Source organism: Protopterus annectens, chromosome 2.part1 (genome assembly GCF_019279795.1).
Source record: "Protopterus annectens isolate FY-2018-M chromosome 2.part1, PAN1.0, whole genome shotgun sequence".
In the NCBI taxonomy this organism is placed as follows: Eukaryota; Metazoa; Chordata; order Ceratodontiformes; family Protopteridae; genus Protopterus; species Protopterus annectens.
The window spans coordinates 1941107797-1941135781 of NC_056729.1; positions in this window are offsets into that span (position 1 = coordinate 1941107797).

Below are 27985 nucleotides of genomic sequence, written 5' to 3' on the forward strand. Positions count from 1 at the left end.
ATCTTACCCTCAATTAGAATGATGCCACAGTACAAAGACAAAATGATCGATTTTAACAATTGGCTAAAATGTTGGTGTCATTCAAAGGGGATCCAGTGTCTGTCAGCCTGGGATGACATGCTTGACAAGCCACGTTGCTTCGCTAGGGATGGCTTGCACCTGTCACCACTGGGCTTTTGGATATTGGCAAAGGCTCTTGCCACCCCCATAGTGCCTTTTTTAGGCAAGGCTCAAAAGTCAAACCCACCCCCATAGACAGCACAAGGAACAAGAAACTAAGGGTAATGCTGCTAAACGCCAGAAGTCTTAACCTCAAGATGCATGCACTCGAAGCTCTCCTCAGTATGGAGAACATCGATATCTGTGCAGTGACAGAAACTTGGTTCAAGGCTCCAGAGAGCATCCCAGCACTACCAGGCTATACCTCATATCATGCCTTTCAGCCCCAAAACCCGGACCGAAACACAAAAGGAGGGGGAGTTTCCATATTTATCAAGGATATCCACACCTCCAGGTTAGTGGCATTGCACGAAGTATCGGAGACCATTCATGTGCAACTAACAGTGGGCAAGACTGCTTTTCAGTTTATAGCATCCTACAGACCACCCTCTCAAAGTCAGGAATCCCACTCAGCTTTCCTGAAAACATTGGAGAACATGAAGATCTCTCCGAACACCATTATATTGGGCGACTTCAACTACCCAAACATTGACTGGGAGCACTACTCAAGCCCCAGCACCTTAGCCCAAAGATTACTGGAAATTATAAACTCAAATGCTATGGAACAACTAGTCACAACTCCCACAAGAGGGGACAACATACTAGTCCTAATCATTACCAACATGGGGACTCTATGCTCCACACCAGAAGTATATCCCTCATTGGTAAGATCAGACCATAAATTAATCTCACTGGATGTCCACATCCCGACCCCACCCCCCAGCCCAGAAAACCACAGTGAAAAACTTCTCAAAAGCGAACTTCTCACTTCTCAAAACTGAAGTGGAATCCTTAAAGCCCCCAGGGCCAGTGGAAACTAAGGCCCAAACTGCAGAATCCTATATAAACGCATTCTATGGACATCTCCAGGAATGCATGGATCATGCTATCCCAAAAAAACCAAGATCCAATCATCCAAAGGCAGGCACCCAGTCTGGTGGACCCCTGCCATAAATAAACTGTACATCAGAAGGAGGAAGCTACTACATGATAGAGCAAAATCCCTAATAGGGGAGGCATCTCTGATCTGTACTAGCAAAAAATTACGATCCCTCATAAAATCCTCCAAGGCCAGCTTCCAGAGAAAAATTGCACAGGACACCAAAGACAATCATAAGGCTTTTTTCAGTTATGTTAGAAACCTGGGATGCAACTCCCAGACTTGTTCTGAGTTGATTCTAAATGACAAAAAATACACTGAACCCACAGACATCGCCAATATCCTGGCAGACAGGTTCAGTGCAAACTCCCCCCCCCAAAAGAGCAAGTATCTATACCAGCAGAGGGCTGCCTCCCAAACATCTCTGATGCTCAGGTGAAGGCTGCCCTCTCCAAAGCAAAAAACACTGCTTTCATGGGACCAGATGGCGTCTCAGGTTACGTCCTACATGAACTCCAAGAGGAACTAATCCCTCAAATAAAACAGCTATACAATCTCAGCCTCACTACAGGATATGTGCCCACAGAATGGCGTACAGCAACAGTGGTCCCACTCCACAAAGGTGGAGCCTCTACAGACCCTGGAAACTATTGCCCTATAAGCCTGACTAGCTTAGTCTGCAAGGCTATGGAGAGGATCATCATGGAGCTCATAAACAAAGACATTGGGGACCTACAGACACTAGATCCTACCCAGTTCGGCTTTGTCAAGGGCAGATCCTGCCTTTTGAACCTGGTTGACTTCTTCAAAACAGTCACCAAAGCCATAGATGAAGGGAAGGTAGTCCACACAGCCTATCTGGACCTTGCAAAGGCATTTGACACAATGCCCCACTCGGGCATCATAGATAAGCTATCCAGCTTAAAGATAAACCCCTATGTCACAAGATGGGTCACAAACTGGCTCAAAGACAGAACCCACAGAGTGAGAGTTGCTGAAGCCATGTCAGACTCAAAACCAGTCACAAGTGGCATCCCACAGGGTTCTGTCCTGGGACCACTCTTGTTCGATATATACTTTTCTGAGGTACAGACAAACGTGGGAGGACTATGGCTCACCAAGTTCACAGACGACTGCAAACTGGGTGCCATAATCAACTCTCCAGCTGACACAAACATCCTGCAAAATGGTCTCACAGAGACAGATAACTGGTGCCAGCGCCATGGTCTAAAGCTAAATGCCAAAAAATGTATAGTCATACCCTTTGGCAAAAATAATGTGCCCACAAATTACCACATAGGCGGAAACTCATTAAGTACAGAGAAAGTTATTAGGGACCTGGGGACCCAAGTTGATAGCAATCTCTCCTTTGAAAACCACATTGCCAAAGTGGTTAGAAAGACCTTCTACATAGCCCACCTCATCACAAAGGGTTTCACATCTAGATCAAGAGAGGTAATCATGCCCCTTTATTCATCCCTCATCAGGCCCATCATAGAATACAATGCCCCTTTTGGGATGTACCTTACCTGACACCTGCAGCAATTAGAAAGACCCCAAAAGTATCTCTCCAAGAGGATCAAGGGTCTCAAACAGATGCCATATGCTGCTCGGTTAAAAACTCCAGCTCTACTCAGTTGCATACCGCCTACTGAGGCGATCTATGCCTGACATACAAAGCTATGTCAAATCCAGAATTAATGGACATGCTCCACCTCAGTAAATCTAAATCCCTTAGAGCCACATGCTCGAGGGACTTGAACCTCAGCACAGAAATAAATAGAACTTGCTGGAGGGACAGGTTCATAACCCAGAGGCTCCTTTCGCTCTGGAATAGAATTCCAGTTCATGTGAGGCAGAGCACCTCACTGAATCTCTTCAAGAAGAATCTCGATAGGTGGATGGGGGATCGTAGGTTTGTCCCAAGGATTACTCCCGTGTCACTATTAGACAGAGGCACAGTAAACTAAACCTTAAAGGACACAGTATACTCAAATCAAGGGGTGGCGTAATCCATACAGAATTGGACTAGGCTTATAATTGCCTCAGGGCAGATAGCCTAGTATGAACCTATGTACCTATGTATATATCTGAGTGTTTATATGTGTATATATATATATATATATATATATATATATATATATATATATATATATATGTGTATATATATATATATATATATATATATGTACATATACATCTATGTATGTTGATATGTATATGTGTCTATATCTATATAAATATGTGGAAAGGTATATATATATATATATATATATATATATATATATATATATATATATATATGTTCACCATATGTCCTAAACAATGAGTGGAGCCTTACCTCAGCCACAATAGACCCAACTTCTTCGTGCAAGGGGATGTCAGGTATGTATTGCAGGTATATATGTAGACAATTGCTACTGTGATAGGCGTTGTCTTCACAGACATGTTGTGTGTTGGAGGTCACATCTGCTTTTAACATGTGCACCATTCACCACAGACAGACATAGGTTCCTGGGTTCATAGATAGGTACTAGGCTATTGGCTCTAGGGCCTATATAAGCCTAGCCAAAAGGTACCCTGGTGTTTGCCACCCAAGAAAATTATTTTCCTGTGCCACTGTCGAGCAGTGCCACAGAAGTGGTCTCCGGGGTGAATTTCCTATCTCCCATCCAATCATCAAGATTTTTCTTGAAGAGTGCTAATGAGGAACTTTTTTTGATAATCATAGATAGTTTTTTCCAGAGTGTGGGAAGTTTCTGCGACATTAATCTATCCCTCTAGCATGTCCTGTTTATTGTTGTGACAAGGTTTAGGTCCCTTGAGCATCTAGCTTGTAGGGATTGGGATTTCTTTAAGTGGAGCATGTCCAAAAGCTCTGGGTTTGACATAGCTTTGTGTGTTAGGCAAAGATCGCCTCTGAGTAAGCGATATGTGATGGAGTAAAGCTGCAGTTCATTGAGACGGTCTGCGTAGGGCATCTGTTTGAGGCCAGTAATCCTCTTTGTGAGGTATTTCTGTGGCCTTTCCAGTTGTTGTAGATGTCTTTTGAGGAACATACCAAAGGGGGCGTTGTACTCTATAATGGGTCTAATGAGTGATGAGTAGAGGGGAACCATGACCTCTTTTTTTCTGGATGAGAAACCTTTTGTGATGAGGTGTGCCATGTAGAAGGATTTCCTGACTACTGTGGCAATGTGATTATCAAAGGAGAGACTACTGTCCACCTGTGTCCCAAGGTCTCTTATCCACTTTCAGTGTTAAGTAGACTACCACCTATGTGGTAGTTCATGGGTACAGAATTTTTACCAAAAAGGATGACAATGCACTTTTTGGCACTGAGCTTGAGGCCATGGCTTTGACACCAGGCATCTGTCTCAGAGAGGCCCTTTTGTAGGATGTCCACATCTTTTGGAGTTTTGATTATGGCTCCTAGTTTGCAGTCATCTGCAAACTTCATTAGCCAAAGACCTTCTGTGTTAGCCTGTACTTCAGAGAAGTAATTACCAAACAGGAGAGGACCCAGGACTGAACCCTGTGGTATTCCAATTGTCACTGGTCTGAAGTTGGATTTGGAGTCTGCCACTTTCACAGTGTGGGTTCTGTTAGTGAGCCAGTTGGCAACCCATCTTGTGACATGGGGATTTATACCTAGTTTAGTGAGTATATCTATAATTCTAGAGTGGGGAATGTTGTCTAAAGCTTTGGCGAGATCTAGATAGGCTGTGTGAGCCACCTTACCCTCATCTATGGCTTTTGTGACTGCTTCAAAGAAGTCTATCAGGTTTAGGAGACATGATTTCCCTCTTACAAACCCAAACTGTGTGCTGTCTTGAGTTTGGAGATTACCAATGTCATTATTTATAAATTCCATGATGATACATTCCATAGCCTTGCAGACCAGGCTCGTCAGGCTAATGGGGCGGTAGTTTCAGGTGTCTGTGGTGGCTCCCCATTTGTGGAGTGGGATAACTGTCGCTGTGCGCCATTCAGTGGGCACATAGCCTGAGGTGAGGCTATGACTGAACATGGTACTTAGGTGGGGTGCCAGTTCGTTTTGTAGTTCATGTAGAACACAGCCTGGGATGTTGTCAGGTCCCATGGATGCTGTGTTCTTGGCTTTGGATAGTGTGTTTTTTACCTGTGCAGCCGTGATTACAGGAACTTTGCATTCTTCCGGTATAGAGATGGGCCCTTTAGGGGATGAGACGGGGTAAAGGTAACACTGAACCTGTCTGCCAAGATGTTGGCAATAACATCCTAAGGTCATCATAGTACAGTACCACTGCTAGCACAGTAATGATCCTGGTGACTACAGCAGAGATATGGCCAATAAATGTGGACAGTCTGACACACTCTGGTCAGTCCAGAGGTATACACAGAACCCCTTAGTTCAAGACATGTGGACCAAGCCTGACAATGTGGATGTTAACAGCCATGTAGATGGGTATATCACGTAAACACTGGTATACATTTGCCTCCATAGGTTATGCATTCACATACCCCTGTCTGTTCTGACACATACTAACTACTGGTACAGAGGTGCCATGTCCACATACTACCCACTAGTTAGTGACATACATCTGTACAGCATCCCACTGCTTTGTCCAACATACATGACTGTCATGGTGGCCTGGCAGCAGTACATCTGGCAAGTATCTGGACATAACATCACAACAGGTAAGTACACTAAGCTGCTAGGTATGTAACAAAGCACAGTGCAAGCTGCAGACAGACTGACACAACACTGGCCTACATTTCTTATGGGGGAATACACGTGTAACTGCATATATAGCAGGCTCTACAGGCATGTCACAGCACAGAGTAACAGACACCTGTGTGAAAGTGCATAACCACAACCAATGTGAGCACAGCCACATATGGTAGCTAGCATAATATTACAGTATATGGAGTACCTGATCAACACCATCCTCATATGTCCCACTCACACACTAACCCTACATATACTGGGCCACTACACTGTGTGGTCTGATGCCTGTCTGTGGTATGGGACATGTGTGTGTTTGGCCCTATAAACATGTAAGCTGATAGGCTAACATAATGTGGAGCAGCATGTAACATCAGATAAGACAGGACCAAGAACAATGACATCTGCCACAGTCTGTACACAGGCCAAGGTACATATTCACAATACACACACTGTCAATCACCATAAGTACGCAAACCTCAGTACTGTACACACAACTACAGAATGCCCAGGCAATGTCCTCAAAGATAACTCCTACTATACATAACATGTGTCACAGTCTGATATCTCACTGGCTTGTTATCAGATATGATGTCAATAAATTATGGTGTACAGAACATATCCACCTCTTACTGCATGACATATGTGCACAGGTTAACAGAGTTGTGGCTGGAGGCACAAACACAGGGCCAATATTGTCATGTTGCTGTGATAACCTCATACATTTACTGTTGTAACAGGGTTTGCTGTGACATATGTCCTATGAGGGATATGAAGTTAGTAACTCTCATGTCTGTCACCATGTACTGTCTGAAATCCTCACACTATGCTTCTGCAGTTCACAGATAGGTGTTCTGTGAGTAACACAAGAAACAAAAGGCACCACACACTGCCCAGTCTGCAGATGGCCCTACAGATGGGGGTTTCCTCAGAAAGACAGCACTGTCATGACAGGTATAAAAACATGTAGACCAGTCATATCTACACACACCCTATTAAACCAACATTACTCCAAATGCAGAATAGCGACACTTACATTCTGTAGTCATGTCAGGCACATCCCTCTCCTGTGTGTTGGCCTGTTCCCACAGTGTATGTTGTTAGAGGTAAATACTCAATCCATCTGTGATGCTGTTTGCTAAACAACCGATCTAGGTCCTGCTCACAGTGAATGAAAAGGCCCAACACCAACATGATGTTCCTAGATATTGGAGTGTGTTTCCATGCAATTGGCTATGGGAATGTTGCCACAGATGTTCCACATGCAATCCACTAGAAGAGGGCTGCAATTCATGCAGAGGCCATCAGCTGATCATGAGCATCACTTACAAAACACATGCTGCTGCCTAAGCAAAGCAGGTGTACATCTCCACATCCACCACAGATGGAGTGAAAGAGGCAGACAGAGGCAAAGATAGATCAGGGAGGGGGTGGGAAAGTAAAAGCTAAGCATGTTTGTGTCACACACCTACCAGTACAGGGTATCAAACCCCTGTCTATGTATTGCTATCACATGTCTATGCAGTCAGTGGATGCACCACATAGTTTACATGTTGAGGAACTCTCCAACCGTATATGTGATGGTGAGTGACATCTGCAACAGTGGTATGGTAGCAATACGGTAGGTGTAGTACATGTGCCTGTCCGCATGAACAGGTGTCTGCTTCAACACAGCCACACTCTCTCAGGGACCCACACACATTGACACACTGGCAGGGTCAGGAATACACCTCCTCACTAGTTAGTTTGCCACAATACAGTACTGTGCAGGTATCACATGCACCACAGAGGTTATCCAGAGGTTATATGGCAAAGGGTATGTGGAGGTGTCTGACATCAGACAGCATGCTTCAGTATGCCAATGGGGGGTTGTACCAAGTGCAAAAGTTGGTCAAAAGCATCATACACCACACACACAGACACAGAGTGCCAGTACTGACATGCATGGGTGCGTTCCTTCACAGGTGTTTAGTGGTTGACTATGCCAGAAGGCTATACAAGGCTAGGTGTTGGGTATACCTTGTTATCAGGCCACATGACAATGATCTGCAGTGTGGCTCAGGGGTGTAGTGTCTGGATTTGCCCATACAGGTGGGTACTGTATTCACCATCCAGTCACATGGGTAACTATTGCGTGTGGTCATTGCTGTGCATGACTTGCCATGTATGTGTTCTTTAGTCCATGACATGGACAGTGTCTGGGATGTGCACACGTCCCACCTGCATGTACAGTGACATGTGGAATTGTACCTGGGGTGTGTGGCCCATGTTGAGTACACAGATTGTTATCATCAGATGTGCCAGTCCTGGCCTCATCTGGTGGGAACAGGTAGTGGACAGGAGGTTGACCCTACACCTACAGTGATAGCATGTTACAGGTTTTCCCTGGTGTCAGTGGCAAATGTCCATACAGGGCATGTGTTTAAGGCATGGTATGTCCTTTTTGGGTCACATTTGATGGCACCACAGGTGTTGCAGGTATCCAGTGGGGAACATAGTGAAGGCACACTGTCTGCATGTAAGTGCCTATTGTACTGATGGACAGGGTGCCATGCCCTCTATAGTCCACTGCAATCACACCATGGTTACTATCTGTGGGCAATATTCAGGGTACTACCACCATAGTGGTTGTTGCTTAGGGAAGTGTGTTTGTGTATGAGACATGGGTTGAGAGTGTTCTCTGGGTAATACAAGGATTGCTAACTGTGTTTGCAAGGCCTTGATGTCACATGTAGGGGTATGCATTGGCACACCAGCCTCTTGGCTATTTCACATCTGTTATCCTTGTAAGGTGGACATTGTGACATATAATAGAGCCACCATATAAGAAATATGCAAAACCCACTCCACAATGAGTCCAGTTGTTACACACTCACAGCCACCTCTACCCAGGATACAAATGACAAATGCAGACACACACCTGCTATGTCAGGGATTAGAACTCCTATCTAACTAGTTTATTACATTACAGCACTATGAAGTTATAGGACACGCCACAGAGATTATTGGTGTACGCTTTTCCCAAAGGTGTATTTCACAGTGAATTACATCATCAGCCTTGCCAACGTAGGGCATTTGATCTGTAGTGAGTGTGTCTAGCCTAAAAAGCATTGCTCCCTACACAGACATCAAAACACACACACCCACACTTGCCATGTGTGGGAATAGAACCCCTACCAGAGTACTATACCACACTACAGCATTACACTGTTATAGGATGCACCATGGAGATTACTGGAGTACACATTTCTTGAAGGTGTATTTTACAGTGAATGACATCATCAGCCTTGCCAAAGTAGGGCATTTGATCTGTAGTGAGTTTGACTAGCCTAAAAAAGCATTGCTCCTTATACAGACATAAAAACACACAGGTCTACTTTAATTAAACGAAAGCGGAATCTGTCGAATACGAATCCATCGACACATAAACAGTGAAACGCGATAACGTTGAACATGCAAAACCATGAAATTTAAACATCAAAACTGCAATAGTCGGCCAACCCCACAGCCCGAAACATACCACCTATGCAAACACAACAACAAAAAACACACACATACACTAACCAAAATCCTACTACTAACCCTAAATTAAAGCACCAAAACCCCACTTGCAACCCTACATTAAACCTCACATACACAAATATCTATGCACTACCCTTAACCCCTCCCTAACCCTAAGGTCTGTAACTACTGCACACTTAGCCTACAGAACTATACCCACACAAAGTAAATATTCCACACACATACATTTAACAAAACCCTACACTAAACCTTACATACATTACCTATCTATGCACTTACCTTAAAGTGCACCCTAACCCTAAGGTCTGTAATTATCGCACTCAAACCTTACAAAGCTATACTGCATATGGGCCAACTATGACAATTTGACATTTCTGATTTCGCTATTTAGTGCATTCGACATTTCCACGTTTCGCTGTTAACGTGTTGACAGATTCGTATTCAACAGATTCCGCTTTCGTTTAATGAAAGTAGACCCAAACACACACACAAACATCCACACTTGCCACGGGTGGGAATAGAACCCCTACCCGAGTATTATATCACACTGCAGCATTATGCTGTTATAGGATGCACCGCGGAGATTACTGGGCTACATTTTTCTCAAAGGTGTATTTCATAGTGAATGACATCAGCAACCTTGCCAAAGTAGGGCATTTGATCTGTAGTGAGTGTGACTAGCCTAAAAAGTATTGCTCCCTACATAGACATAGAAACACACACACAAACATCCACACTTGCCATGTGTGGGAATAGAACCCCTGCCAGAGTACTATATCACACTACAGCATTATGCTGTTATAGGGCACACCACAGAGATTACGGGACTACATCTTTCTCAAAGGTGTATTTCACAGTGAATGACATCAGCAGCCTTGCCAAAGTAGGGCATTTGATCTGTAGTGAGTGTGACTAGCCTAAAAGCATTGCACCCTACACAGACAGACAGACACACACACACACACACACACACACACACACACACACACATACACACACACACAAACACACAGTTGTCATGTCTGGAGTTAGAACTCCTACCTAACTAGGTTATCACACTACAGCATTACGCAGTATTAGGACATGCCACAGAGATCACTGGGCTACTTCATTCCCAAAGATGTATTTCAAAGTGGATGACATCAGCAGGCTTGTCATAGTAGGGCTATGGGGAGGGCAGTGTGTGTGCATGGGCTATAACCCATTCATCTAGAGGTTGACACACCACATGCAGGCACAGGCAGTGTTATATTCCGCAGGTATGTGTATACAGCTGCTAGATGTCTACTGCCTTGTACAGTCATGTTTCACAGCTAGCACTTGCACCACATAGTCTGTAATGCTGATGGATACCAGTGGCTAATTTCTACAGTGAGTGACATTTACACATCATGTGGTTGTAGCCATTTGGCTGTGTGCTGTGTGGGACAGGCCTCATGATGGATGGCTCTTTGTCACAGTCACTCTTCCACACATCTATGTATGTCTACTTTTGGCTTATTATAGTGTGTCTTTCTTGGATATATGTCTGTATTCCTATCCAATGTGTGTGCAAAGCATGACTGGTGCATACTGAGGAGTGTATGCACAAACATCTGCAACAGTCAGGTAGGTATGGTCCACTGTTGTTTGCAGACATTGGCCTCATTTGTTTAAGTGTGTGAGCATGCCCAGTGTGCCCTTTTGTATTGAATGTGTGGATCCATTCCAGGTAGTTTGTACTAAAGTGCAGACCATTGTGATGTACACCTACAGGTGGCAAACTGTTTCTGCAGGGTATTTGTATATCATTTGGCAATATGGGGACAAACTGTGCAAGGGATAGTATGTACTGTAGTTGATTGTGTCTGTGCTGCTTCTGCTATATGGTACTGGTGTTAGCAGAGATATTCAGACATGTGTACTATTATACACTGTGATGTTTTATGTCCTCAAGTACTGTCAGGTGGACATTCTTATTCACAGTGATGTCCTGGGGAACAAGGGTGAATGCATGTGTCTGGTAATGTGGATAGATGCCCACATATTCATGGTAAGTTATGCCATTCTGGAGGGGGAGCTGCAGACACTTGCTGCTGAGTCTGTGTATCTGGTTCAGCACCATGGTACAGTGCTGGCAGAAGATCCCATACTTGCACATCCATTGACATGACACTATGGCCTTAACTTGCTGTGGCAATACCTCACAGCTGTACAAATTCACACAGGTTACCCAGAGGCAGGGGCCATGAGTCAGGACATTACCCCTATTGTGGTGTATGGGCAGGTTTGTAGCCACCCATTTATGTGTTTGCAGCCAGGGATAGTGTGTGCACACAGCTGTGTGTCGGACCTTGCACATTCCATGCTGCCCATGCTCCCACCCCCCCTCTATTATTCTATCTTCTGCCATACATTATGCATACATTCTCTGATACTTTCCCTAAGGTTATCACCTCATCACAGCTTTTTTTTGGTGTTAGTTCACAGTTCATGTGATAGGACATGGTGCACATGTTACTGTGGTTTGTCCACATGGCCTTGCATATGGCTTATGTGGAGTGTGTTATGTTGTTATTTGGGTGTCCATGACATAACATGCATTGGGAGTACGTATGAGACACAGGCCTTTGGCAGAGGCCTGTAGTCCATTTGGTGGTGATGTGGGCCAGCTGTGGCAGGCCATTGTATTCTGTCAGTCCTACAGTCCCAGTCTGCCATACAGTATATTCCCCTGTGGTGACAGGATAGGTGTGCTAGGTGTGCATGCCAATACTTTCTATCAGTATTGATCAGGTGGTGTGGATGCTGGCAAGGTGCTACCTACAGCTAGGGACACACCTGCATGGGACACCTGCACTGCATGCTGCATTCTGTTGCTATTGCCATATACAGGTGGGGACCATATTGTACCCATTCACAACAGCAGGGATATGACCAGAGAGGTACCTGTGGGTGACGTTTAGGTGACCTGGGTGCATGTGTGCTATTGGCACTACTTGCATCTGATGCACAGATATGCATGGGGCATTCCATTTATGGTGGCATGTTCTGGTACATCAGTTGTTTCCCAATACATATCAGTCCCACTACCTTTGTGATCTGCAAGTGTTCGGGCAGAGGACATCGGTGTTCCCTACTACAGGCTCAGATAATGTGAGGCATACCTATATGTACAATGCCAAGAGTGTGTCCATTTCACAGTCACACATTAGATACTGTATGTCTGGGGTACTTTCCCCTGTTGTACTGCTTGTATATCTAGCCCAACAGCCATGCCATGTCAATCTTTCAGATGGTGACACATATTACCACCATACATTTACAATGGCTTACTGCTAGCATGTGTTATACTGGTGGGAATTGTCTTTGGCACTGCAATTGTGAGGAATTGCCCTGTCATCGGCAGCAGTGGGCAATGACCACCAGGTCATACCTCAACATACATACATATTGACCACTCTCACACAATATGATACACACACCAACCTGGCACACGCATACCAGCATATTGTACAAATGCTACAAACTATTCTGCTATCTTGGCCATCTCTAGGCATCCATGCTCCACTGGTATCATACCTACACATACACGTTACTACATTTCTACATAGGATTGGGGGGCACACCTTACTGTTACAATGTGTGTCATCAGATTGGGGGGGCACACAGACCGGTACTACATTTCTATATAGGATTTTGAGGGTGCACAACTGACTGTTACATGTCTAAGTAGGGTTGGGGGGCATACCTGACTGTTTCTACATTTCTACACAGGATTGGGGGGGCACACCTGACTGTTACTACATGTCTACATAGGATAGGGGGGCACACCTGACTGTTACTACTGTCTACATAGGCTATGGGGGAGGACACCTGACTGTTTCTACATTGTTATACTGGATTGGGGGGGCACATCTGACTGTTACTACGTGTCTACATAGGATTGGGGGGCACACCTGACTGTTACTACATTTCTACATATGATTGGGGGGCACCTGACTGTTACTAAATGTCTACATAGGCTATGGGGGGCACACCTGACTGTTTCTACATTGCTACACAGGATTGGGGGGGCACACCTGACTGTTACTACATTTCTACATATGATTGGGGGGGGCACCTGACTGTTACTAAATGTCTACATTGGCTATGGGGGGCACACCTGACTGTTTCTACATTGCTACACAGGAATGGGGGGTGCACACCTGACACTTGTTCACATTTGCTATAACTGTACTGGTATGTCAGGTACTCCATTTCATTCTATTTTCTAACCTATCATGCTGACTAGAGGCATGTCAGTGTACTACAGGTCTTACATTTGATTGATGTACATATTAGTTACTGACTTCCTACCCTTTAAAACTAACATCCCACTGCCTGCACTGATGTGGTCTGTCTGTGTAGGCTTGGGGGGGCTACCCATAGGCATCAGTCAGCGGCCTCAGCACAGCCTTTGTTTGTGTTTGTCAACACCTGTCCTGCTGGCTGTGACTGTTGTTGGGTATGTGAACCTCCCTGACTGGCATGTGTGTGTCTTATGGACACATATGTGGCCCAGCACATTTCCTGCAGTGAGTTTTGTCAACATGTGTAGTACTGGCTACTATGGTGACACCCGTATTTGTTACAGATCTCATGTTGCCACGATAGGTGTCTACTATCTGCTGGCATCCCATTCAGCCACCTGATTCCCTTGGATGTTCACATCCATACCATAGATACAAGTAACAACACATACTACTCCAATCAACAACTGGTAAGGGAGTGACTTACCTTGTGGGTGTGCCAGTATTGAGGATGGTGCTGGGGGCTGCCTATGTCAGATGCACATAGTACACTCCCTATACATGGTTGAGCACAGGTAGTGTCATGTTTGGCATCCCTTTTACTATATGTGTGAGTCAGAGAGAGATGTCATTCCCTGGGTCCCTACTATGTCAGTGTATGTGCTATGTGTTGCCTCTTTGCCAAGGCCATGGTATACTGAGCACACCTCCATCTGCCTACTGGGGCAGGCTCAGGTTATTCCTCCTCTGGGTCACTTTGTGCCAGTGCAGGCCTTGGCATTGGTGGGGGGCTGTGTAGCCCTGCTCCATGCTGTTCCTGCTGCAGGTTTTTCCGCAGGATCATAGTGTGTAGCATGGCACATACGATAATAATTTGGGTACATGTAGCTGGTGAGTACTGCAAGGCTCCACCAAATGTGTCCAGACACCAAAACTGTGACTTGAGCATCCCAAACACATGCTCTATTATGATTCTGGTCTGTGCATGTGCCTCATTATGGCATTCTTGTTTGGGTGTGTGTGCATTTCTGATGGGTGTCATCAGCCACGGCTCCAGTGCATAACCAGCATCCCCCACTGGGTGACCATAAGGGATGTCCCCATTAGGAAATCTCTGGCACAGCTGCATCAGATGCCAGATGTGGGAATTGTGATAGCTTCCACACATCTTCATTATAATGCCCTGGGCATCGCACATGACCTAGCAGTTGATGGAGGGGAAGCCCTTGCAGATGATGTAGACCCTACCCCACTCACTGGATGGTGATTTGATGCATATGTGCATGCAGTCTATAGCACCCACCACCTCAGAGTATTCTCCTATTTGGTGGAAGAGATGCATATTGCTGGCCAACACCTCACTGGCGTTGAGGAAATATAAGTGCTCACCGGCATGTGCTGACATGGCATCCAGGAACTGGTGGAATACTCTGGATGCTGATGCCTGTGAGATCCCCATAATATCCCTAGTTGGGCTTTGGGAGGTACCTGTGGCTAGTATTCCTAGGCCTACACATATCTTGGTATCCACTGAAATGGGTTCCCCATCTGTTAGTTCTGTGTGTCAGGTGTGGCCGGCACAGCTCAACAATTTGCTGTAGGAGGTCCCTCTCCATCCTATAATGCTCCACTATCTCCAGCTCATGTAGCCCCTGGTAGGTTACCCTGGGCCTGTACACCCTTCTCCATCTCCTCATTGTGGGTTGCTTGACAACATTCTCATCCTCACCACCCTCAGCCTCTTCCACATGTTGATGTCTGATAGCTGCAGCCCCTATCATTCTGTTGTTTTTGTTAAAAATGTCCCCGCTTGTATACACCGGTGGTGTAGAGTATGTGGGAAAAACCAGAGGTAAAGGTGTCTGCATAGTTTATAGTAGTGTTCTGGGCTGGGCTGGTCTGCTGCCTGTGTAATTGACTGATTCTGATACATTTCACATGCAAGCTATCTAGTTCTCCTAGATTACCTTCCTACTGCTGTTTTCCCTTCCCATTGCCTTCCTGTTTATGCCCAGGGGTGCGCCGCACAAACACAGTGCTCAAATGTGCACAGAACTGCTATTTCCTGGTTTACTTTTTTTTTTCCTTTAAAACACTGTGCGTGGCGCGGACACCCGTTTAGGAATTGTAAAGAGTGCTAGGCAGCCTCAGACACAACCTCTTGCTAAGCTCTGCTAAGCTAGCGGCAAACCCAAACCACAGGGCTCCAATCTGCTTACAATATGCCTGACAAACACCCCTATGATGTCAGCTCACTCCTAGGCTTGCACTAAGCTATTCCTGCTCTTACACTTTTGGGTGCTGACTAGCATGCAGGGGAAATCTGGGATTCAGTATCATTCTCCTCATTTGCATAGGATTGCCTGCTGATACATAGTTACATGTCCCACACTGAGACTCCCCCCTTAGCAACCACTATTCACTGGCCGCGTTGTCTTTTGCCGGCCATTGAGTATAATGGTAAAATAGTGATTTTGGTTAGAATGTTTATTTTAGTTTTTTTTCTTATTTTCCACCCAATCCCGTTTGCATGCCACTGCTCTATGCTTAAACAGCCGAGATCGCTTAAAAAAAAAATAAAAGTTTATTTTTTTATTTTTGCAACTCTTTTCCATGCCACTGGCCTTATAGATGGCCATTGGCAAGCTTTCTACATAATATCCACCCTTTATTTGGAGCTGTCATGGCTCTGTTTTGTAGTTTGCAGAAATGTACTCCATTACTGGCGGAGTACATTTTTACTGATTACACTAGTCCTGCACAGCCAGTTTCCAGCTCCCTGGATCGCAAATTCACCTCATTTGCATGGATTTCTCCTGCAAATGGGGTAATCTGCATACAGTGGCTGAGTCCATGCTAGACTAGTGCAGGAGCTCTCATGCACATCCGTACAGCTTATTCCTGGATCGCACAACAGCCATATTGCCTCCAAGATCTCCTGCACTGTTCCTGCACGCCGTGCAGGGCTTGCTGAATCCGGGGTTTGGACTGATTAAATATGGATACAATAAAAACATAAGTAAAGAATATGTTAAAAGAGTACACAAAAATTATTTTCTGTTATATGGGGTATATGGAATGAAAGAATAAATGAAATTATGTTTAATGGTAAATGGGTTTTAGCATCAATATTAACTAAAATGTGATGGTGGTTATGGAAAGGAGTGGGGTTCTGTTAGGGATGATATTTTAGCATGATTGTAAAGAAAATTATGAATATGCGTAAAAAGATTTGTATACTTATATATTTGTACATATGTAAATATTTGTAAATATGTAAATATTTTGCAAATAAGAGTTATTTTGTATACAGATAAAAGACCCCTTCTTTTTTCAATAGGTGTTGTGAGATCTTTTACATCTACCTGAGTTACTGTTAACTCAAGCAGATGTGACCTCAGTTTAATGTCTCATCCAAAGAATGACATACTCAAGAGTGCAACACCCACTATTATGCTTCACTGCAATGTCATGAGCCATCTACCTGGTGTGGGAATAGAACCCATAGCATTCTGCACCAAAGGTAAGTGAGCTAAAATGTTCAGACTACTATGTATCTGGAGCATTTCTCCCCGGGCCTCCGCTGAGAACAGGCTCTGTGGAACCTAGTCGGACATTCCCGGTCAACAAATGATAAATAAAAAAAATAAAAATAAAAAATGTTCAGCAACACTTAGGAAAGAAAGCAATCTTCTGCAACAAAATGGAAGATCTGTCTCCACATTGTAGTCATAAGATACAGATTAACCCCTCTGGGCTATCACCTCATTAAACTTTCACAATCACTCAATTTGCATGATGAGCAATGGAGATAAACATCATTTTCATTTCTATTTGATGACGTGCACAAGCCTTAGCAACAGAAGGACAGGGATTAAAAGATTTTCCTAGTTAATGCCTTGTAAATATGCCTCATTAGCATTTCTGGTTAGTCAGTGATGTGGAAGGATCACTGCTTATGAGAATCACACTTTGAAAGGGTGTATCTAACAGACAACTCTCACAAATATGTTTAATTTATACTCATTTTGAAATATAACTGAATATTGTTCAAAATATTGTCTAGATCATCTCAAATATATGAGAGGTGGCTGTGCACACATCCCAGACATGGGATGACGATCCCTAAAAATATGAATGTGGCTTAAGCATAAAGCATGCATACACATTAATAGTAATTACATATATATTTATTTTAAGACATTCTGATAACAAAGGTAATCCAATTAATAATGCACAACAATGTCAGGAGTAAGTCTGCCCTGCAGAAAGTGTTAGTATGCTCATCTTCATTATCATCCTCACGTGTCCTAAAATCTTAATTCTAGAATTGTACTGAGTAAACAAAAATAATAGCAGAATTATAGTATAAGTTATTTGCCCATTGCAGGTACACAATAACTTGATCTTGCCTTTCTGTTTTTTATTTAACTGTTCATGTGGTACAAAATGTTCCTGATGTCAATGTTCCAGTGCAATTCCATAGGTCCACTGTTCAAATTCTGTCAACGTGGTCTGTAACTCAAATAGTGAAAAGTTGTGTACAGATTTTACTTGTTGAAACCCACAAACTGGACAATTCAGTAAACTCAGTTTTATCCAAAAATGTTATGTTTGTCCTTTGCACAAAATTTGCCATTGTACATTGGTGGCAGTCATTAATTCCTCTTTGGAAATAATAATTCTTGTCCTGTGATAAAAAAATGAAAAAAGTAATTATACATGGGCAAAGACTTAGCCATCATTTGCACAAACATGACCGTAGCAACACACTACTGTGTGCATGCTTTGGAATAAAACATATATTTACAAATAAATGAGAAAACTTAACTTGCAAGGTGCATAGGTAGTTGAATTTATGGATTACATCAAAGCAGTCATGTACTGACACAGCTTCAATGACATTTCTGAATTATGATCATCTCTAAATCTGCATGGAGAATTCTTGGGTTCACAACCCTTGATGTACTGTCTGAATGGCCCTGTAATCTGTATGACCCTGTCTTCTATATTGGGCCTTTCCTAAAATAATAATAATGGTATCAGTTAAAACACAAGCACATCACACACATTTTATTGACAGTGGCTATGTTTTGGTCTAGAAATATGAATAGTACAAATTTTCCCTTAATTTTTTTGACTTGTAACTTTATATATTCTTTATGTCTTTATGTTTCCATGTTTGTAAGATTTTATGTCCCTTTTTTCTTAGTCTCCTTAAATGCTTCTACTTTCTTAGTTTAGAGTTGATTAATTGTAGAATTAATCAGGTGATTATTTTTAATCCAGTGTAACTGATTAAGTATATATATATTTGGTGTTTTGAATATTTTATGAACCTAGAAAGCATAAGACAAGGTGCTAGTTCGATGTTCATTGTCTTTGATAAATTAAATAATGTGAAATTTTAGCTTCATGTGCCAAAACAAGTAATATTTTGATGTTCATTCTATTATTTGGCATAAAGATTAAAGAGGTGCTTAAAATTTGAAACTTGGTAGAGTTTGATTTTAATTTTCATATCCTCTACTTGTTTGCTGATGAATGGGATGTGGAGCTCCTATTTTAATGAGTGTATGCAATGCCTAAGTATAGAATTTGATTTGGAAGTAGTTAATGGTGGAAATAATAAGAGTAGAAGTGGAGTATGTATATCTGTTGACAATGGACGTTGTATGATGTAAGATTGTGTGCCAAATTTAAGATACAATACGTAAAAGGAAGCATTCTGCCAATGTCCAGTTGTTACAGCAGTATTTGTTGTATGAGATTGTTCCAAAAGGTCTCACTGTGACTGTCAACCCACTTTTTTTTTGGGGAGGGGCAAAGTTTGCTGATCTGAAGAACCATTGGGAACAGATCACTCTCATGCTCTATGGAATTTATTAATATGTTGGTGGAATATGACAAACATCACATAGAGCTGCTAAATGTTAAAATTAACATGTCTATTTGACTCAAACCTAGGTTATCAGATGGTTTGACTGCATGTCTGGATGAACAAATTTATGAAGTCTTTTTGGACATTAGAGTTTTTGAAGAGAAGCTAATACATAAGAAATGTCAGAAGTGACAGCAAGATCAGAAGAGATTTGAGGAACCCATTTAGTTTCCATGGAAACATACTATTCCATGGTGAAATCATCAGTAGCAAAGATGGGGATGATGACAGTTACCAAAGACTTAATAAAATGCAATATACTTCAGAAAGTAGAAAGGGTCAACAATATCATTTTGTAAAACAAACTGATGGAAATAAGAATGACAGTATGATGGATTTGGGTAAAAACACGGATGCTAATTTTAATTATCAACATGAAAGGGTAAAGAAAAAGTGTCAATGTTTTCATAAGGGGCATAATAGAAAGGGACAATGGTGAAGGATATGGACTAAACTTTGTTTTAATATTATATTTCAGGATGTGCAAATCGATTGCCATATTAAGAGTACTGAATAAGTGGCTGAAGTTTATTCCTACTTCAAAGACTTTTCTTCCTGAAGTTTTGATGGATCTTTGTGTGCTATTACATAAACTGCAACTTAAACATTATTTTTATGCTTGGTAATAATATCAATGTTAGTGAAATCTGGTTGGATGATGTTGTTCGATCTTTAAGTCTTAAAAATCAAAAAATGTTTGCTCCCTTCTTTATTAATAGGACAGCTTTAGTTTTTTATAATGTTGTTAAGAACGATATAACTTCACGTTAGAAAATGTTCTTAATATGTAGTTATTTTTAATCTTACAAAGCAGGAGAAGGCTGCTTTAAAACATTTGAAAAATGTTGCATCAGTAGTGGTTAAACCTGCTTGCAAGGGGGTAATAAAGCAGTGATGAAGGATGAATTTTATAAGATACATAGTGTTTCAGAATGTCAGATGTGAAGTAATAATCTGTTACAGGAAATTCAGAATGGGATTATTTTGTTAATTGAGGGTTTAGTTAAAAATGATATATTATCTGAAAAGCTTGGGGATACTTTAGTGATGATTAATCTTCATATTCCTTTATTCTATGCACTACCTAAAATACATAAAAATATGGACAATCCCACAGGTGGACTGATTGTTACTTAGGAGTGGGGTCAACTTGAGAGAATTGGTGAGATTTTGGATAAGATATTTAAATGGTATGTAATGCAACCACCCTCATATAATAAAGACACTCAACACTTTTATGTGAGATTAGACAAGTGTCATTGTAAGAAGATTATTTTTAGTAATGTTAGATGTTAATAGTTTATGGACTTCAATTGAAAATAAGCTTGGTTTGAAGGCTTTTACTCATTACTTATCTGATACTAATGGGTTACAGTATATATTGGATTTAATTAGTTTTGTTTTTTCAGTTTGATAGTTTGAGTCCACTGAAGCGAAAGCCCGTTTCAGCCCCGAGGCCCGGGAGAAAAGGAGAATGATAATATACACACAACACACAACACACACAACAGAACAGATCTATACTAATACACAACAAAAATTCTAATAGAATAATACTTTAACAATTTTCAAACAAACAAAGAATGAGGTGTGGGCACTATACAAGAAAAAAGAATATATTAGTAACTCGTGGAATGTTAAGTAGGAAAGGAAAGGAAATTATATAGATAGAGTTAATGCAAGAGCAGGGATGCATGGGAGAACATGGAAGAAGCAAAGAAATTAAAGGAAGGGAGTCATGGAAAGAGGGAGAAAAAAGAAGATAACTAATGTTCAAATTGTGGTTGGAGTCAGGAGACCACCTTGAGAGAAAAAAGGTTTTGAATAATAATTGTTTCTTTTATGATGGAAAATTTTATAAGCAGCTTATAGGTACAGAAATGGAGGCTAAATTTGCCCCAGTTATGCTAATTTAGTTTTGGGTAGGTTTGAAGACAATTTTTTGTATGAGTATCCATAACTTGTAGATTATATTGTTCTTTATAAATGTTATATAGATGATTTGTTTTTATCATTAAAGGGCCTCAAAATATGTTTAATAATTTTATGCAAGTTCTTCAAACCAATTATTTTGGTTTGTCCTTTGTGTTTAATATTCAGAACCGTAAGATTCATTATTTAGATGTATCAATATATATTCTTAATAATGAGATTCACTCAATTTTATATACAAATGAAATGTCAGTTAATAATTTTTTGTTAGCTTGTAGTGCACATCCAGCACATCATATTAAATATTTGCTATATGGGGAACATTTTAGACCCAAATCAATTTGTTCAGAAGAAGGCAAGTTTCAGGAAGTGGCTATGGAAATAGTTGATAGATTGTTGACTATGGGTTATAAATATGTAGGGGGATTCAATAAAGCCTACACAGTTGGTTTCCACCGTTGTGTGTCATGGCACAATGCACACACAAGAGCAAAAACGTTTAGATTCAGTAAGCACCGTGTAGAGGTGCACACCCCAGTGCAAATAAGGTAAATGCTGCAGCATGGTAATTACAGCATAAGTAGCTGAATTACATGCTAATTAACCAATCTAACATGATGGAGCTATTCAACAAGCTATAAAGCAACCATGTAGACTTCATGCTGGCATTTCCCATGAATTCAAAAATGTTTGGAATACATCCATGGAAGCGGACAGAATAAGATGTAAAAGGTGTGAGATTTGTACAGAACTGACCTTAACATGTGACAACATTAGCTACAGGCTGGATGCAGCAAAAGGAGAGTAACAATAGCAACATAATCCTTTTTTTGTTTCATAAAAGAAATGCAGCTTTGGTCCCCCATCCCCAAATGAGCAGTACACTTTTAAGTAATGCAGACAGATAAAAGTGTAAAAGTGTGTACTAATCAAAATAAATATAAAAACCATTAAACAGACTATTCATAGTTACATGTCAGCATATGCAATATGTAGCTGATGAAATGCAGACATATCATGTAAAAATCAGTACTCCTCTGTGCAGATACATCTGAAAGTAATATCCTATCTTATATATTCAACACCTGCTCCCCTTCAGTTTCTCTAGCTACATGATTGCCGTCTGGTGTAGATTCAGGGCTGTCAGCACAGTGAAGAATCAAAAGAGATCTGAACTCATTAGGATTGCTGAATCACAAAAATTGGATCAGTGTAGAGATGTAAACATAGTGCAGGCATTCCCTTAGTGTTTGTGTTTAATGGATGGCAACTGTCAATGCTAACATCAGGTGGGTGTGTCAGGTTAGACTTACAGAGTATTACATGTATATCTGTCAAAGTTGGAAATGCAAGTAAGAAGCATACAATTCACAGGTTCTGTTTCATTAGCATCCAACCTCCTCTTCAATTGTGTGCAAATTCTGTGTCAATTTTTTATTATTATTTTATTATTTTTTGGTGATTGCTTGTGCGAAGCAGTGCTTAGCTCAACCATGAGCAAAGGAGGAATGAATGGAAGATTTGCTTTTGCTTATCTTGTTTGTACAGCATTGCATGACAGGCAAAAGGGAGACCTTAAGAATAACTAGTATGTTATGGAATGTCATGTACCTATTCCAGTGGCAACATTACTAAAGTGTGCCAGGTAGTATTGCGTCTGTGTAATACACCTGCTACTTAACTGACTCTCTGGCGGCACATTTAATGCAGTTAATGAAGTGATACTTTCCTCTTTGGAGGCAGATGGTACTGGGTTTGAATACAACTGAGTCTAGCACTTTTAAGTACTTTTGTATTGCCATTGATGTGTGTTGGTGTGTGATGCACACCATCATGCAATAATACATTAAATAAAAGAAATGAGAAAGATAGGACAGTAGTGAAATGGGGATGATAAAGATAGGGCAGTGGTGAAATGGGGATGGTAAAGTCTGACAATTAGTATTGAGTCTCTGGAATATACCTAGCTACTTAACTCACTCTGTGGTGGCATGTGTTAATGTAGTTAATGCAGGGATACATTATTTTTGGGGCCCAATTGTACTAGGTTTGATACAACTGAATTTAACACTTTAATGTACTTTTTTATTACTGTTGCTGCTCGTTGGCATGCTATGCACACCATTGCACAATAATGCATTAAAGAAAAGAAATGGGGAAGATATGACGGTGGTGAAATGGGGAGCAAGCAAGGGGAAGAACAAATGGAAAGCAATACTGGAATGTGCAGGAGGGAGGTGGGAAAGAACCATAGCAATCCATTTCTTCAAAAGTAAAAACTGATAATGTCTGATGAATTTTAGCTGAATTTGGACTATTACCTCCGGGGGGGGGGGCACAAGAAAATCATGTTGTATAGCCAATTGGACCAAATCAAGTGTGTCAAGAGCACACATGCATGAAACTGAGAGCCATGTATGGGACATGTTTTTTTTTTTTTTTTTTGTGGGACAGGTGCCTATTTTTTTCTTGAGAGAGAGAGGGAGAGGAATGTTGGGGAAGGGATGTTGAGTCCTCTCTCACTGGATTGTCATCACTGTCACCTCACTCCATCACTGGCTAGAGTGCTCAATGTCTCCTTCTCCTCCTCCTGGTCCTACATAGAATGTGGGAGACCAGCCCCTCCATCCAGCATAGACATGCACCAACAGTGCGGTGCACAACCATATGCACCATGCCTGGCAGTTCAGCATGGGTGATAAATTAACCACCTCTACCACTGATTCTGGAAGGAATCACTGGACTATCCTTCAGTACATGGCTACCTGAGGGGGCAGGTAGTCCAGAGGCAGCAGAAGTGGTGCTGTCGTGTTGTCTCCCAGACATGCTGGGAAATGGCGAGGGGGCCGTTGGAGTGGGGGCAGGTGGATCCTGTGGGGCAGGCCTACACTGCTGTGCTGTGGAGTATTTTGTTGATGTTGTACACATGGGTGACATGGACAGATTTTGACAACACATAATAATATACAAAAAAAGAGTAAGAAAGGGTTGGGGTGAGAAAAAATAGATTTAGTACCTTCATATGTAACATGCAATGCATTAATGCAATTATTTGATTTTGTATCTTAATTTTTACTCTTAAGACTACCAACCCTAATAGATAAGTATTAGTTTTAAGACTACCAGCTCTTAAGAGATGCATGCTATACTACAGATTACAGCAAGTACTGCTGTACATGTGCATATATTGCACATAGGCATGTTCCAATTATACAGATTACAGTTTACAGAGGGGCATGTGTGTCACTGGTGTAGAGCTTTTACTTTAAACCTATAAGTTACACATTATTGAAGAATTAACAGTATTGTATAGTTAGAAAGTGTGGTATTTGAACCCACCACCTCTGACTGAAGTCTAATATTGTAGTCTTGGTTTTTGCTACAGATTAACACATGCATAGTTGCGTTTACAGTTGAAATATGCATTCTCAATTTGATATAACTGCATAAAATATCAAACAAGCTATGTTTAACTTTTAATGCTATAATAACACCACTCTTCTGCTGCATAAATACAGTATGCCACCCTCATCATTGCCAATCTTGCCCAGTATGTCCTAACATTGCAATCTCTTTCCTCGGCAGCTTTGGAAAAAACAGAACAGAACAGAATACCATTATGAATACCAGTCCTGCCTGTTAAGCCTTACAATTACTCTCTGTAGTTGATACTTACTCATCTGTGGGATGTCCTCTGTCTTAAATTCCTAAATCCAGGCATCAAGGGTATCCCTCTACATAAGTTTGGATTTCTGCTCTCACTCCAATGAACCTTCAGAAAGCAAGATGGGTGCCTTATCCCTCTTTGTCACACAAACAGCTTTCCAGCAAAGAACTGAAGTCATTCTTCACACAGCCAACGGCAAAATAATATACACTGATATCAAACCATAAACTGTTATTTCTGCATTTAAATTTATTATATTTGGATGTAGTGCTCTTAGTGATAACACAGTCTTTTATGATTACTGTTTGAAAATATACAAGTCAGTCTTACCTTTTCGTGTTTCTGAGTCATTTATCATTTATCTGACCAGTAGTCTGACACATTTAGTTTATAAGACATTCTATACCATTGGCTTAAACTGTGTGAGGATATTAACTGGGAATAATATGCTATGCAGTTGCCAATAACTGAAGTGCATGTTGGATGGCACAGACAAGCATAGAATGGTCTTTTGTGGGGATCAAAGGTGAGTTACTGCTATGACGCAAACAAGGAAATGTTGCTCTTTATACTCTCCTTGTTTTGTATCCTGCCTGTTGTTTGATTTTGTGAGGGTTTTGAAGTCACAAACTGCAATGTGTATTATTACTTTCTATCTTCTCTCTTTAATGATTTTTCAGTGCAATGTATGGTGCTAAACTGAGGGCATTCAGTGACTTTCAGTACTTTTGAACGCTATGACTGTGTGAATCTTCTTTGATGCCTGAGACCTACTACTTAGTAATGGACACATATAAGTGAAAAACATATTTGCTGTCACATGTTAAGGTAATTTCTGTACAGTTCTCCCATCTTTTACTTGCTTACTGTACCAAGTGATAAAATACAAGGATATGCCATAATATTATTAAACAATACACTCCATGTTCAGGACTTACCTTGTACATGCAGCAATTGCCACAGTGTTAATTCAGGGCTAAGTCTGTCTGATGCAAGCAGTACACAGCCAATACATGGAGAGGTAAAGGTTGTGTGGGTTGTCTGGCATCAGTCTTACTATATGTATGTGAGTAGGAGGAAGGTTTTAGACCCCTAGGGGGTGAATGAGTGTGCTGTGCATCATCTCTTAGCCAATGCAAGGGCATACTGAGCACATCTATGTCTGCCTACAGCCACAGCAGCTGGTGGTTCCCCGTCTGACTCCCCATCTGCCTGTGGCTGTGGTGACCTTGACATTGATGGTGGGATGTGTGCCTATTCCCCTTGCTGATTGTGCTGCAGCTGTTTTGACAGGAGTGTGCTGTTTAGCATGGCACATACTGTGAAGATTTATGTGTACATCCATGGATTGTACTGCAGGACTCCCCCAGATGTATCTAGGTACCAGAACCAATAAATTCTGGGAGGAGAATGGCATCTTCATGGGCATAGGTCAGCCACATCATCTGTTGTCAGCTAACATGGCTGTGCACTATCATGATCCCATAGTGGCAGTACTTACACTGCTCCATCAGTGAGTGTGATGTTCTCACCCAAACATGGCAGGCCATGGAGCGTGGTCCTGGGTGCCCCATGTTTGGGAAGCAGCACTGCCTCTTACCTTGGGTGTGGAGGTGTCAGTGCAACTTCTGGCAGAGCCAGTTCTTGTAGTTGGTGATGACAAAGATGAACTACCACCTCTACCATGCATGTCTCACACCTGTCCAACAGACCAAGATGTAGAGTTAGCGCAGAGCTTGGCTGTGTACTTGAAGACACTCACAGACTAATTTCACCTAGAGGACCACTACAGACACACACACACACACACACACACACACACACACACACACACACACACACACACACACACACACACACACACACGCACACACACGCACACACACACACACACACACACACACACACACACACACACACACACACACACACACACACACACACACACACACACACACACACACACACACCAATTACTCATTTTGTCTCACTGGCCATTTGTTGGTTTATCCCAGGGTCTGTGTTCTTCTCCTTTGTACTCACACACAGTCATCGACCTTTGTGTCAACCTAGCCTTTCTGCCTCCCCCCACACAACACCCTGTGCAAGTGATAATAACAGTGCCATATCCCTGTTTTCTATCTTTTGGATTCAGGGATACAAAAGCTGTGCCTGATGCTCAGGTTGCATAGCTAACTTAGTGCTTAGTATATCTGCATTTGCGTTGTTGAACTGCTCATTGTACCTTTGAATTATGTTTGCCTTGGAAAGTTAGTCAGCTGACAGCATCAAAACTTTACAACTGTATAGTGATTGCTCTTGTAAGTGTTTTGAAGCCAGACACTGCAATGTGTATCATTACTTTCTAATTTCTCTCTTTAATGATTTTCCAGAACAAATGTATGGCACACATCATATGTCATGTCATCCTATTCAGATCTTAAGATTGTATGACAGCACTGTAGTCAAACCTCATCAGAACAGTAATACAGTATAATGCTCTCTTCTGCAAGTACCTCAACAGACACATTCAGCAGCTGGAGAAACAAAAGGGTTTTCTCAGCAAAATAACACTGGGCCTACAGACCATGCCCTGATGTATGTGGACAGATTAAAAGCAATGTCACTGCAATCTGTCTTGCATAAGATGAGATGACATCTGCCTGGCCTCCAGGCCAGATTCTGACCATCCCCTGGAGGGATGACTGTATATCTAAGCATCTGATATAGCCGATGACCTCAGCAGTGTCTGCTGAAAATGTGATAATAGCAGTGTCCCACATGCTGCTGTAAAATGCTCTCTGTAATATCAAGCAAGAGCACGCACACACACACACACACACAC